The sequence below is a fragment of the Anser anser genome (assembly GCF_964211835.1).
Source record: "Anser anser genome assembly, chromosome: 14".
NCBI classification, from domain to species: domain Eukaryota; kingdom Metazoa; phylum Chordata; class Aves; order Anseriformes; family Anatidae; genus Anser; species Anser anser.
Genome location: NC_139735.1, coordinates 18,075,285 through 18,091,578, shown reverse-complemented (window position 1 = coordinate 18,091,578; position 16,294 = coordinate 18,075,285). Strand labels below are relative to the sequence as shown.

The window sequence follows — 16,294 nt, the reverse complement described above, 5'->3', positions numbered from 1 at the left end:
AATAAAGCCAGCTTTTTGGCCCTGCCACTCCAAACTTGGACCTTCAGCCAATCCTAATCCATCAGTACACACACGCTATAGATCTCCTTCTAAGTCATTTCTGCTTGTTAGTTCCAGCCCTGTCCCCAGCTTCTCAGGATTTGCAGAGCCCATCACTGACACCTGAGGTTACATTGAGCTGTGGGAGCAGCTGCAGTGGTCAGAGCAGCAACACAGCTCAAGGGGTACTGCCCAGCGCTGCTGTGCACAAACTCCTTGAGATGCGCTCCACATTAGCAGGCTGTGATACATTCCTGCACTGCACGGCAAGGCATAACGATACTAAGGCTATAGTTGGAGATTAAAAAAGGATTGAAGAACTCAAACTTTGTGGTACACTGGACTTTGCTTCTTTCCAGACTGCAACTTCAAAATTGAATTTAAAAATTTAGATATCAAAGTAAAAAAGTTTCAAACCACACCGCAGACACGCACAAACACAACAGTTTAATTTCATTCAAAGAAAAAATCCCTTTCAAAAGGAAAAAAAAATAGAAAAAAGAGGTTCTCTCAACAAGCTCTCCTCCACACAGTTGGCAGCTATGCATTAAGACTCAGCCTGCACACCACACGGAATCGGACTGATCCTGCCCTGCATGCCCCCACTTGTCCCAGTTTGCCTGCCTGCTGCCCCCAGCTGCTGCAGCACCTCCCCACCAGTGGGCCTGGAACCTGAGCAATCTGCTCTGACCCCTACTGCTGAGCTTGAGCAGCACCACAGACTTTTGCCTGTCTAAACCTGAGGCAAAGAAATAAAGTAGGCCACGTACAGTAAGTAAAAAGCAGTGGAAAGTTACCAGCTAGGAGAGCGAGGGTACAAGTGGCACTGAGAGGCCAGGAAGCAAAGGGGGCCTAATCAAGACCTGGCAGACTGGAGTCCTCATCATCGGCGTTTCTCCTCGGCAGCCGTCCCCAAGCTACATCACCTGTCTGCTGCCTTAAGAAGAAGAGAAAGAAAGAAGCACCCTGTACTCCTGACACCTCATTACTTAAACATAAACTGAGTTTTCTTTGTGGGGGATGTAACAATCCAAAATTAAAGATCCTGGCAGCACTGCTGATGGGCTCCACATGGTGGAGACGCACAGGTTTCCGCATGGAGGTGGTTGGCATCAGAAGCCAGCCTGCATATCCATGGCCAAAATTAGCGTTCCAACTGCAACCAACACTCACATAGCTGCGATGAGTCCTTTTAACAAGGAGATAAGGTAGTTTTCTAATCAGAGCATTCTTTGTATTATGAGCCAGTACGCTCTATATGAAATAGCTGCATCTCAGCGCTCTCAGTAGGCAAGGGCATCCAGATGGAATAGGATGCCTCACAAGAGGGAGAGAACAAGTTCCACTTCAGTGAAGAGCAGGTATATTGTCAGCCACATTTCTCATTTTAAGGATTCCTATGGGCAGAATTACAACACATTTTTTGGCTTGTTCTCAAACCATCCTCAGACAGATCACCCGGAACCCAGCCACACTATGCCAAGTAATTCTGTTGGAGAGTAATGTTACCTGACGTACCCAAATTGGGTGCAGGTGCTATGTGAAAGATGAAAGCAAAAACTTAAGCAATGCTGTATATCACTGGGCATGACCACAAGAGCATGCACTTCAAAATAAACAGCATCACTACCCCCTTTACACAGAGAAAAACTTCACAGGTTTCAGGTGCCTATAAAACAGGACAATATAGAAGCACGTTCCAAGCAATAATGAAATATCTTTATTACATATTCAAAGGTATTCTTTATTTTTTCCTTTTAAAAGAAATAAGTATGTATATAATTTATAATTTATCGGTTTAAATCATTTAGCCATAACAATGCATGTACAACTCTCAGTCAGCAAAAAATACTTAGTCACTCACCAAAAGGGTCAGAAAAGCACAATCTCAGCAGAAATTATTCCATCATGTCAGAAACCACTGTGCAACAAGGTATTTGTTATATCACCAGATCACTCAGATTGTTTATTTATCTTTACAATGTCTTTACCTAAATAAAAGCCAAACCCCCAGCCAATATAAATAAGCACAGCATCCTTGCAGCTAATAAAGTTAAACTGACTTGTATGGAATCTCCTGAGCTACCACACAATGAACACATTATATATATATATATATATACATATATATATATATACACACATACATACTTACACACACACACAGACACAAATGAAGTATATAAGCCCTAATCTCATCTTCATAAAGCCTCTAACACACAGAAGGCCTATCTGATGATGACTGGAACTAGCAGAGAACTGAAATGCCACTAATGAAATAAAAGAAAAAATCTAAATGCTCGATTGAATTTTCAAGAGCAACGTGTTATTTCACTCTTCTAAATATTAAAATTGCATGCACTACTTAACATTGTCCATCTAGAAGCGATCAGTTGAATCTGTACCTATTTTTCACTCCTCACTTTTACCACAGATCACTTATTCATGCATTTCATTATTGTAGCAGACTTTGAGAGGAATCAAGGAACTAATCAACGCAGATTAGATAGTATAGTTTAAAATTGCTCTACACTTTAAATTAAGCGACAGCTATACAGTAGTTTTTGAAAAGATGTCTAAAACCGAGTAAAAAGAAATCTGACAGACAGGACACAACAACCCTCATTTATTTCCTCTTATTTCAGAAAAACATTTTCTAGACAAGTTTTTCTTCCCTTCACAAATAATTAGCCCATACCCTTTTATAGGACTCACTTTAAAATATGGTTTTAAAAAAGCTGCTAGAACAGTTTTACTGCAGTCAGAAGAGCTCACACCCAGCTTACACAGAAAGGCACTGGTTGTTCACCAGTCTCTGCCAAGTTCGTGGGCAGTGATGTTGACCACTCATCCTGGCACACTGGCCCCTGAAACCTATGGGTGCGAGTCACATTGCCAAACGGGCTTCACTCTGAGCATGGACCGCTGACATGGTGTTTGCTCCTGCTGAAATACTGAGTCATGACCTAGGTTATCAACAGTGCAGGTTCACAACGTATTTATGGGAGCTATGAACTCAGGTTCTAATAGATAGATATTTAACAGGATTTGGTTCCCCTTCAAAAGTACAACAGTTTCCAAAGTTGAAAAATCTGGTATAAGAACAGAACTCTTCAGCAAGCAACTGCAGATTACGGTGGTTGAAATACATGCTGATAAAAATAAAAAAGTCACTTAAGAACAGAGTGAATTAAAATAACTGCATCAACAAGCTTTCATTGGACTACTCAAGTAAAATGACTTACGGTTTTAGATTGAAACCTATAGTATGATTTTAAACTGATCAGTTTTTCATTTACATGTCTGTTAAGTGTGGGGTTTTGTTTTGTCTTTTTATTGTGTCTCAATAGGAAGGTACTGTACCAATTTTGCAGTACACAATTGTATATAAGAGCTTTTGTATATTGACTTAAGGGTGCGTATGCGTACATGTATAAACTCTTCATAAATACATTTTTACACATCATTTCTCTTCCTGACCAGTTGTTCAATAAATATAGATTTTGCATCACTACAGGTTTATTTTCTTACCTATATTTGTTCTGCTCAGGTCTTGTCTGCCATATAGATATGATTTTGTAATCCTGATTTTTCTGGCTCCTCTATTCGTCTACTTCGTTTTTGATCCTAATTTTCTGATGTACCCAAAATCAGACAAAGGGAAAAGAGATTTGTAGCTGTAGCTTCAGCTTGGCATCCAGAACAGCACCGTGTCCTGAACAAGACACTGAATTCTTGAGCCCCAGCTACAGTCTTGAACAGCAACAAGTGCTTGACAGGATGAATCCAAAGCTAATCAAGCCATTACTTAACACTAAGCTTACTGGGTCACTGTTCTCTTCAGACTGTGTATGGCGCATCCCATATAACCACTAAAAGGCTGGTTTTTATCCAACTGGTTGTAGGCATCATTGCAGCTGAAATCAATCATTTAGGTTTATTCTGACCTACCTACTAATCTTTTTTATTAGTCAAAACTGCACTTTGGCAAATTAAAAAGAGTATATATGTGTCTGAAAAGACATACCAAGGTCTGTTATTCTTTCGAATTCTTTTTACTTCCAGCTTCAATAATGCACTCTTCATATTCCTATACAATTCCCATTTTCCATATGGGGAAAAATTCAAAGCAGTATCACCAGCAAAGCAGTAGGGCAAACACATGAAATGGTTGCCCTCTTGTGGTATTTCCGAGTACCTCCAAACCATTCCCCTAACGTATTTGAAAACTAATAAAGGCCAGATTCCTACCTGGAGCATTTGATGCAACAGCCACTAAGAATGAAAATGCTGACATGATGATTTGGGGTTCTGCTGTGGTTCTCAAAACTGAGGCTAAATAACAGCTAGTCTAAGGAACAGTTTATTTTCACATGTATTTAATAAGACATTCTTTCCCTGAGATGTAGAAAAAGCATACTAATGAATTTTCCTGTGTGTATCTGACAGTCAGACTGTCACTGGGAGAACTGAACAAGCACAATTTTGATTCCGTGCAACTCAATGTATTTGTAAACACAATAAAAGGAAAAAAAAAAGAAAAAAATAAGAAACACCTGTGCAATTTCCAGAATAAGCCCCAAAGAAATAATAAACTGGGCTTTGACTCAGAAAACAATTGGATTTCTAAACAATAGGGTGTTTAATTGGAGGAAACATTTCATTTCCAGATCAAAGGAAGGAATTCATGGAAGATGTCTAAGCAAGACCTCTACAGCTGAGTCAGAAAGGGCTTCATTATCTGTTTTTCATCTTGTTAGACTAGTATTTCATGTAATTAAGCTCTGCACCTGTTACTTACAATCTTACAATCACTGAAGTGATTAGTCCAGCTGTATTTATATTTTGAGTAAAGTTGATTTTACTTCTGATTTCTTCTTTTTATTCCAGCCTTGACAGTAAATTTACTTTGCAAAATATCACTGGGATTGGATATGAGGCCTTGTGTTAAAATTAAACTACCAACAAACCACATTCAGATCAAGCTGAATTAGGAAAAGAGATGTGCTAAGAACTGGCTTTGGAAATCCTCATCTTACAAAGATGACTGAGGAAATTGGCAAACCTATGAAGAAAGATGGGGTGCAGGAGAAAGAACAGTCTGGGAAGTCATTTAGATATAACTACAAAAAGTCCTTTGCAAACCTTCACATTTAAAATCTGTGTTCATGAAGCCAATTTAAAAAAAAAAAAGCTCCATGTCAGGAACAATTTCCATGTGTTTATAACATGCTTAGTATAACAAAATCCATGTGGGAACTCTTAGCCGTTCTACTACTATAGCAGAATAATTATTTTAAACTATACAGATCTGATCTTTTTCTAAAGTACTCTACTATTACACACGAAAAAATATTTTTCTAATAGCAACCACTTGCTACCCCCTCCAAGAGGAACAGAAATCTCTCAACAGACTAATTCCCTGCAGGTTCACTTGCGTCTCCTGATCATCTCCTCATTTTCTCTGGTAATTCTCCTATTTTTCTCCTTAATGGAAAGAGTGAGCCGTTGGCCTAACAACTGCACAATATTTTTGCACATGTGAACTGAAACCACACAATTAAAATTTCCAATACATAAGGTCCTTTTAATTCTTCATCTTCATAAATCAGTAGGATTAGTTGTGAGGAGATGGAGCAGGCTTTTGCCTTCAGCTCTATGCTTTGCTTAAATTAATCATCCGTGGTAATTTTTATAAGTAAATTAACATTACAATCATTTTTAACTGTGTAGTATTGTTCATGAAGAAGAGCAAAGGTCAGGTAACTGGGAGGGCTAATTGGTCTCTTCCAATGCCCCTAAAAGCAAATACAGAGGCCAACATTTACGAGAGTAAAGAGGGGAATAATAACAGAAGCTTTTTCAGTATCAGAGGTGCTCTCAACCTATTTTTCTACTTTATTTCCTGTCCCTCTTTTGCCTTCCCAACACATCTCTTCTGTAACTTGTCTCAGAATTACTTGCTACAATTGTAGGTGATATTATAGCCAACAAAACAGCACAGTAATTACATTCTGGAACATGATACTTTTCCTTCTCCTCTGCTAAGGAGAAGATCACACACTTAATATAAGCTGATTTCAGACTAAATAAAAAGTCTGCATAATATCCAATCCTTTATACACAAAGTCTGTGACAACATGAGAGAGAGAAATCTCAGAATCAAGTTGGTCATGATATAACAACATCAATTCTAGTGCTGACTACCAAAGACAAATCAAAAACTTGGAAAAACTTTTACTTAAGGAAAACTGAATGAGCCAACAACAACACCTGAACGTGGGAAAAAAAACATCCAGCTAATAGTGTATTGGCAATTCTAGTGATGCTTCATCATTATTATCCAAGAATTGCTGTACATTTCAAGATTCAAATTGTAAAATCATTTTGAGAACTCAACTGTAGCAGAAAAATTTGTGCTAAGCATAGCAAGGTGACCACAGGTGTCCCCAAGCAATAGAGGGCTGTCCAGAGTTGGGTGTTAGAGCAATCTGCTCCAGAGTGCAGGTGGAACTTCAGGAACCTCACAAAGAAATTAACTAAAGCACCTGGGTAATTTTCCTGAGTGTCTTCAGGGATCCACAAAAATCCTCACCTGACTGCTTAAATTGCTCCAGCTAAGCTTTATCTAGAGTCACCAGGTGCAAAAGCTGCTCCCAACTACAGTGTGACATGGCCATCTGGACCTGTGAGGATCCTTCTGCACTGGGCTGCTCTTCAACCACCACACTCTGCTCTGCTGGTAAAACATTTGCATTTTCTCGCAGTCTTCATTTCTTAGGTCAATATAAAGCAGAACTACTAATCGTAAGCATATACAGCAGCTGTAACGACAGGTTGGTGGGGAGGGTATGCCTTTACAGTAACAGAATATTACAACTGGCAAGGAAGAAGGAAGAACAACATTTGCAAGTCCTGCCTAGACCATGTTTCACACAAACAAGCTGATCTATCACAATCACTTTTCCCATTTGTTCTCATGGGAGATGCTACTGGCAAGGACATTTTCCAGGAAAACCAAGCTACAGAGCTTTCAAAAGTCAAGCCAATTATACAGCATATACCTCAACTGCACCCCTTTTCCTGGCTGATCTTCAAACACAGAACTGGGCTTTTAAAGTAGTACTCAGATAGCTTGCACCCCATTGCTCCTCCACCATTTCAGTTTAATTATGATTTTAGAAAAAGGACAAAATATGCCCTACTATATTCTTGAGGCATGAGATGTCATGTAAACAGCTTGAAAATGTATTATATACAGGAGATTTCACACAAAATACCCACCTTAATTCAACCAGGTGCATTTCTGAAGTTGCGCCTTTTAATGCTGCTATGCACACACAGTTAAGTTTCTATCTAGTTCCTATTTTGTCTTCTGCAATAAAGTGTTGACTAATATATGAAACTGTTCAGGAATACCTTCTTCAGTCACAATATTCTTCATGGGCATGTGCCACTACACAAAACAAAAGAACCACGAAGACTAGCTTTGTACTGAATTAGCCTAAAATCTAAATTAAACATTGTTTAAGAACAGATCAAGCAAGATACTTCGGTTTTGCTTCTTCTCAAACCATGCATCTGGATTTCTGTCAAGTAGCATTAGCTGTGTGCTCTTCAGAAACCTGTAGTGCCCACTTGACTCTAAATAACTGGAGTTATTTGACTGGAGTCAAAGCTGCTGGAACAAGAGACAAGCCATCAGGTTACTGCCCAGAGCGGCTTTCAATCAAAATCTACCTGAGGAAATTCATCCTGCTCTGTTCATTCCACGCGCAGTGCAAAATTTATCTGCTACTCTCTGAGGGATCTCGAGAACATAAAATGCCCATCAACTGTATATGACAAGGCTAGCAGGTACTGACATTCTCTTAGCAGCTCTCTGCTGACAGCAGCTATAATCTGCATAAGCCAATTTGTAATTTTCATTTTAGATAGTATTTAGGTAACTGCATGGTACTTACGGTTTATGCATTTGAGTCCTCATAGCCCTTATGATCACCAGCTTCACCACACTTTTGTGAGCTAAGTTCTACTTTTCCCTTATTTAGAAGGCAAGAGACTAAATGCTTTCCTAGGAGCAAGCACACACTTTCTAGCAGAAATCTGGCATGACACACCGGATCCAAACATGCACAGTGCTTTGTCTGAGAGCCCTGGCAGCAGAAGAGTCCTGGCCTGCCAGTCGTGACCATATTGCCTGGGGCTGACCCCCTCCCCACGCGCACAGCGACCATATGGATTATGCACAACACTTTTTCCCAGTTTCACCAGGATCCACGAGACCTGTAGCCTGGACCTTCCTCTCCCCATTTTTTTCAGGTCAATGGATCTACAATAACAAAGGGGTCGTTCGGTGAACCTTGACAGAAATGTGTATTTATGGTGTGACACCATGGGGTGTGCTGGGTGCCTGGCACAACACAGCACAAGGTGTGCAGGGTCTGCAGACTACAGCTGGAATAAAATAGCATCGTGTGCAGAAGGAGCCAAATTTTGTTAGCCAACATTTATGCTACCTGACTGGAGCAGACTGTCCTGTCAGCCATGTTTGGATCGCCTCAAGGGCAACCCAGGAGACAAGTACTGCTCTTGGGCTCAGGAAAAAGATTTGAGAAAGAAAATCAAGTGAGTCAGACTAATGACACTGATTCCCAGGCAGGCCAAAATGCAGACAACCAAAATTCTGCGTGACAGGGTAGTCTTCAGCTTTGCTCTTTCTACTTGCTTTAAGCACTAAGATTCGGCAAACAGGTACTTTGCACCACAGGTACTCCTGGTCCAGCTGGAAGGACACCAGGTAACAGCAGGAACAGTGATGTCAGACCCTGCTACTACTTGAGGTCACGTCAGAACAAAACATCCCACAGCTATTAATCATTTAGAGCAGCTCCAAAGGCTGATATTTGGGTGAGGAAAGACTCTTGTTTGGATGGAACACCAATAACAAAGAAAGTTTTCAAAAATAACATTAACCCAGATGGTTTTGTATACAAGTTACTTGCAAAAGCAAATGCTACAGAAATCGGTTTATTCTGCAATAATACCAAGGAGATAATAGAGAGGCTGAATTAGTAAACGCTTTTTGGTTTTTATTGTACACAGTCCTCAACGCTTTCCTGAATAACACTTCTTTCTTGTGTTCACAAAAACAAGTATAATCCAAAAATTTCTCTAATACTGATGTTTTATAGAAGTGTTATCTATAATTGGAAAACCTTGTTTTCCTGATAGTGTTAACTGTTTACATTAGCACTCCTTGTGAGGTATCTGCCCCAAATAAAACAATATTTAATTTGTTCCTTGCTTCTTAGTGTTTACATTTAACTACTGCAAATGGACAAGATAACTGAACAGCCAGAGGAACCTAGATCTTCAGACCTTAACCAAAGATTTTCCACTTCCCAAGCAGAACACTTGCAGCCTGGCTCACACTTGTGCATTTAATGGACTCCTCATCAGTTAGCAGCAGGCTGGATTTGACCTATGAAACACTTACACGTGTCCTTCTGTTTCCCCAACAAGAGATGAGGAAAAGTTTCTGAGGCAGCCAAAGGCAGCAGAAGGCTTTCTCCTGCTCTGGCATGACCCAGCAGACACTCCTGCTGGGAGAGGCAGCAACACTGATGGTACAGAGGAGTTATTTTTACTGCACAGCCCTAAGATAGTGGTATTGGCACAATGAACAGTCAGCAGACTACTGCATACAAATGAAGACAAGTGGTCTAGACAAGGAAACTATTTCTTCAGTGGGCGTCGTACCCGCGCTAAACTTCCTTAAATGGCACCCTTGAGCTGCAATAATGTCAGTTTAAGGTCCGTGCAGAATTGAAGGGAACATTCCTGTCCTCTGAGTCCTCAGCCAGTCTGCCTGCCCAGCCTTGTGCCAGCCCACACACTCACAAGGCCAGGGAGCTTAAGCAGCCAAAAAAGCCAAGCCAAAATACAGAGGAAAAAAATAGTTGTTTTCAAAATCTCACCCCATGTCCTCACAAGGTCTTCTGTAAACACAATAGGAGGGATGGGAGCTAACATCTAGGGGTACATATGGTAGGTTTACACTCTTCAACAGTCTACAGACTTAGAAGCATCCTCACAGCCCGCATTCAGCTTCATGCTTCCACCATAGGCTTAAGAAGGGAAGGTATGTCTTCTTGCTCCCCTCCACAATACGATATCTCTTTAAACAACAGAGATTTCCCTAAACTCTGAATATTCAACACAAGACACCAGTTTGGTCAGCTAACATTTTCTTACAGCTCCACTCAGGAGGCATCCCTTCCCAGCTCTGTACATGAGGTACCTGCATAACTGACATGCTGATGGATAAAAAATAGGGTCCTAGTTTATCAGGGTGCTTTACCAGAGGTCTAAGTTTACCTGGTGGTTGCGGTTTTTTTGTTTGTTTTGATTTGGTTTTTTGGACACAGAAGGAAATATGGATAGTTAAAAAGAAAGGCTACAATTTTATTTATACAGACCACAGTTTCCAAGCTGGGCATGCCTAGTCAGCTACATGACTATGGACTAGCAATAATAAGGCAGGCAACTTGAAACAACTGTTTTTTGCAAGTTAACTGCTTTTTTCTGAGATTCACAGTGACCCTAATTCATCTGCAATTTTTTTAAGCTTTGGACTGGTGCTTAACCATAGCCCAGACTTCGCCAGCCTGTTTCCACAACTTTCATCCCTGAGAGTTGAGTTTTAGCCTTCTCACCATAATAGACCCCCTAATATTTCATATTTTCCCATAATTCAGTTATTCCATTGCTAACAAAAATAGACTTTCTTTGCTATTAGAAGTTCTGTCTCTTACTTCGTACTTGATGACCATCTGCAAACTCCTGTTGCTCTGGAGATAAACCGGATGATTTTCAGATTAGCCCAGCTTTTCCAAGCTCCACATTTCCCTCCAATTGTACCTGGAGTGAAGCCTACAATTCCTCTGACAACACCCATAGCACCTCTGGGCCACTACATATTACTTGATACTGTTATATTCATAGCATTGTCACAACTGACATGTTCAAAATTATTTATGATTCATGATAGGCACATGCTTGATCAGTACTTAAAAAAAGAGGCTTACGTACATAAAAATACACAGAGCTGCAGCTGACCTCCTAAGCCAAACAAAACTTCTTATAAGTGAATGGAAGTTAAACCTTGGGAACTCTTTTCTTCCCTTAGAAATGTTAGTTACAGGAATTTAGGTCTGCTGAAACAGAGTTATGTAATTCTTTTAATCCTGCGGTATCTTAAAATATCTTACTGTACTACCACACCAAGTGCAGGCACACAGTGGGCATCAGATGTTTTTCTTTGTGAAAAATCAAGGAATGGAAAAATGTTCCTTTTATATAACCTCTCTTCTCTTAAAACAAGCTGTTCTTTTCCTTGTGTTGTAGAAAAATAAGTGGATTTTTGTTTGGTTTAAATTCCTGTAAATTCTCTTGCTTTTAAAGAAGAAACAAGAGACAAATCATGTTATTTCTAAGAACTATATCCTATACTTAAATGATGTACATACCCACTCAGGTATGTGAGAGCACAAAGTTCAGGTGAGGACTACCGGAAGAAACATACAGTAAGACTTGGGTCACCTTCTGTTTAATTACCTCAGGCTTTCCTGCAGTTTCAGAGGCTTGTAAAATTAATAAAAAGAACGTTAGTGATCTTTATCAAATGTGACCATATGGTAAGGCTGTTCTTGAAAAATTTAAGTTTTCAAAGGAGCAAGCAAGCTTTCCTGAACTTATTTGAAAATGTGTCTCATCACAATTCCTTGCATTGCTCCAATACCACATTAAGATTACCTTACACCTCTTCCTAAGAGCTACCCAGATCAAGAATACATAATATGCATGTAGAAGAGTACTTCAGCTAAAAACAGCTAGTCCGTGCATAGAGTAACTACAGGATTTAATCAGGAAGTTGCATTTTTTCAGTCAAATGGTTTTTGGTTTGTTTGTTTTTTTAAACTGTCTCTTGTTCTGTCATTTGTACTGCATAGGTGATTCCTCCAGCAGAGTCATCTTAGCAATGGCTAAGGGTATCCTGGCTCCCATTCAGGAGCCCATAATTTTAACAAATCCTCAACAGAGCAGAAACTGCGATGGGAGAGGAAAATAGGAGTAGGCTTTGAGAGCAGGAGCATGCTTTCTGTATTCTTCAGGCTGCTCACAAGTTGGTGCAGCTCTGTACAGGTGTGCTGGAGTGTCCACGGCTATGTTCTGCCAAGTTACGTGTCTGAGCTTCCACACTGCAAACAGGTTGCACTGGGTTCTGCTATTTAGCAAATTAAGAAGCTCCTTTGTTGGAAAACCCTAGTACCAGAGGAGAGAAGAAATATAATGTTTACCTCTCTATTAATATGAATAAAGGTTAGGAGGTTAGGATATGATTTAGTACAACAATAAGGGGGGGGGGGGGGGGGGTGTCACCAAGGTGACTATGGGAGGCAGTAGAGATACAATCCCAAATAAGCCACATTCTCCTGTAGACTCTTCCAGGATTTCGTTCCACACAGACCTTCACAGGGTTGTATTCCACAGCAAAGACAAAAACATCTGCTGATCTAGCCTAGCTTCTGCAATCAGCACATTTAAGGCTAATTATGACTTCTGATAATGTTTTTTCACATCCTGAAGAGCAACACTTGAAATGTTACGACAATTACTCTGTACACAAATTCAGGATCAAGATACTAACAAAGCCAGTTAAACATACTACAATGCTTCACTCAGGCCAGACCAATATATAAAGAAGTAAATCAATTGATAGGCACATCCTATATTCTTATGAGAGGGCAATTCAGACCCTTAGGCCAGGACTGCAAGTTACCAGGTGATTTTTTTATTATTATTATTTTTGTCTCAATTTATACCTTGTTCTTTACTTTCCAGCCAAGGTGTAGTAATCTACCTCACATTCATTGTGACTTAAGGACTTGATATTACTACCTGTTTGCAATTATCTTCTAACAATCATTTGTTGCTTCAAAATAACGGACTGTACCATAAATCACCCTGAACCTTGGTGCACAGAAAGACCAGATAAGTATGCCATCATGGGAGCTAAGGAACTTTCACTCAGCTTTAACTCTTAGAATGTGAGTAAAGCATCAAGCCAGCTAAATGCACTGCTAAATACAGCCTCAGATATACACTGATCAGCACACACCCTGTCTCTTGTTAGCTTGACTGCAGTAGCTGTATTAATACAAGAAAAGACTGTAGAAATAGATCCACAGGGTATACAGCTACACTTAGACTGCTCATAAAACCTATGCCAGTCATCATATTTAAAAAGACTATTACCCCTTAACTGTATTATCATTTTGCTAAATTGTAAGACTGAATCCAAGTACAAAGAAAAGTAGCCTGAAAAATAGAAAGGTTATTTAAAAACAGGACAAACACTATTCACTTTCACCTACCTTTGTCAGACTGAACACTCCTCAAAAAATATTTACCACTTCTGATTACTCATATCACTTCAATCTCAATCACAAACTACTCAAAAAAATAAAAAAGGAATTGCATAAGCTGAATATTTTAAAGCTGTTTTTCATTTTTATAAAATGCCAAAAAGACACAAAAAATAACCACTGAAATTTCTCATCAATTTCCCGGGGATGCTCTCACAACAGATTATGCATAGCAACAGTATTAAGAACAAGCTTCCAAGGCTTGTGGATGACACCAAAATTTAAGACAAAGAAAATAATAAATGACCATGCAAGCAGCTTTAAAAGAACTTCAATCATTTAAGCGATTGCTCCAACAGATGGGAAAAGCATTTCAGCACACACAATCGCAAAAACAATTTGCCTAGGAGCAAGCGACTAAGCCAAGAAAAGTGTACTAAATGGGACAATTATTCAGCACAGTGATTAGAAAAAGGATTTGGGTGCTTAGTGTGGAAAAGGAAATCGTTGAAACCATTGGCCCAAGGAAAGTAGTAAGACAAAAGACTGAAGTATTTATTAGCAGTATCAGATGCCAAATCAGTTATCCTCCTAGTGTGCAAAACAAGGTGCTAGCCAGCTAGCACCCATCATTCCCTGGCCCACAAAAAGGAAAACAGATGTTTATGTAACTAGAGATACTCTTCCTTCCTTCTTTCTTTCTTGAAACAGTCTCTCTCACTCCCACCCTGTCTCTCACAGTCACATAAATTTTTGTGAGTTTGCAATCCATGAACTGGTACGCACGTTAAATCTTTTTTCCTTTAAATCACTTTGCAGCCACACAAATGCTGGGGCCATCACAAGGCAGACGCTGTTGCAAGTTTTAAAATAAAAATAAATAAATAAAAATTTCAAGTGACCAGGCACAATGAGGAGGGTTAACATCATTCAAACAGCATTTCATGCTGTAATAGCTCACCTTGTACACAAGATCATGGCATAGAGTCCACCCTGGCTCAAGAGTTTAAAGGCAGTTCATGAAAGAGATGATGCTTTTTGCCCCATAAAAGTATTGCATTTCACTAATTTCACTAAAACTGCAGTGTGAGAGTCAATAGGATATGTCACGTAGACAAAGATTATTCATCTCAGAAGAGACTATACCAACACTGGCCCAGTGCGCTTCCTAACAGTGCTGTCTTAGGGATACTGGAGAGGATACACATCTCACCTATGTTCATTTTAATTGGCTTCAACATTACTTATTCTTATTAGAGATTTGTAGAGCCACTGATCCTTTTCCACCACATTTGTTTCACACTGTTGTGCTTTTCTTAAATTAAAAATAGCTCTTTGTATGTTATAGCACGAGCTTGTATCTCCTGAAATCAATGCCACAATTCCAGAGTTAGTGATCACACTGCACTCCTTAGAGGAGTGAAAATTAGAATGTAAATTATAACAATTCTTTTTAAAGAAGTTCCCTGCACCATAAGAGGAATTAGTAAAATTAATTAGCAAAATCCAGTGAGATGGCACCCAAATGACTGTTTGAGACTTCAAAGGAATGTTCATCTTAAAACCAACAGGAATTGAAATCCTCTGAACAACACAACCCAACTATATCAGAGGAGGATTTCAAAAAGGCAATTCAGACTGTATTTTTGTCTGTTCAGTAAACATTTTAACAGGTAAATATGAAAACTTAAAACATTTTCAATTTAATGCTAACTGCAGCATGTAAATACTTACGCATATTACCTTGGTAAAGCAAACTGAAATAACCTCTCTGCATCCATTCATTAACTTCTCTCCTAAGAAGGAATGGGGTCACCCTTCACTGTGATAAACTGTAGTCAGGGCGAGTAGTTTAGATGCAAATTTCTGTAGTACAAATGTCTGAAGTTATGTGAAATCAACTCTGTACTGATTCCGGTAAGATATCTTACAGACTAAGTGCTAACAGAGTTTTAAAGTGAACAAATACAATTATCTTCACAAACCAGTAAGTGCAACAAAGCAGTTGTTCACAGTGCCAAATACGCAGAGGTAACAAATTTTTCTATAAAATTATATTATGTAATGCATTGAAATAACATATTAGGATCAGAGTTAAAATTCATAAGATTGATATAAAAGAAGTAATTTAGAGCAGAGGAGTGAGTAAATGCTCAGCAAGTCTTAGTTTTCCTGTTTCTTAAAAAGGATATATTAAATTCACGTGTATGTATATATTTCAGGACTGTTGAGAGTTTGCACAGGAAATTATTTCTCACTTCAGAAAGAGACTGTTCTAAAACTTAATTATTATCGTGTCACGACATAACTATGCTATTATTGCATAAGAAACTATATTGAGTCAATAGCTCCTAATGAATAAATATAGGAGTATTCAACCAGTAAGTAAATTTTATTTACTTACTGATTTATAATGTGACTAAAACTAACCCATCCAGCAAGCTCACAGAGTTTGCATATGGTTTGACCAGGTGATATTTCCCATTATATACCCTATCACTTCGCAATCCTAAATGCAATTTAAAGCCATGATACGAAGTAAGCGTAGATACAGAGGCACAACAGTACAAAATGACAATTTGAATTACTGTTGATCTAAAACACTTCTCAGCCCTAATGTCAATTCACTAGCCTAACAGGCATGGCAACTCAGCAATATATGCAAGAAAAATAAGGCAATCAGCCAGTGCTCATTTCTTCTGGGAGAGAGAAAAAACTTGTGTTACTTTGCCTTGTACATAACACCATGAGAGCCAAAGAAAAGGTTTTATACTAATACACAATATTTTCGTACTTACTTGGAAACATCCATTTTATGGCTTCAC

General features: G+C 39.1%; 1 protein-coding gene across 21 annotated transcripts in view; it reads right to left on the bottom strand.

The window, feature by feature from the left end:
* LOC310881225 (uncharacterized protein) overlaps positions 1-16,294 on the bottom strand; it is a gene marked incomplete at its 5' end in the record, with an annotated part of 330,228 nt that overhangs the window by 223,341 nt on the left and 90,593 nt on the right. Inside the window, one exon of one of the 21 annotated variants that reach the window (XR_014572235.1) lies at positions 837-1,613. The exons of the other annotated variants lie outside the window; for them this stretch is intronic. Of the gene's footprint in view, positions 1-836; positions 1,614-16,294 lie in introns of those variants that run through there. 21 annotated transcript variants of the gene reach the window in all.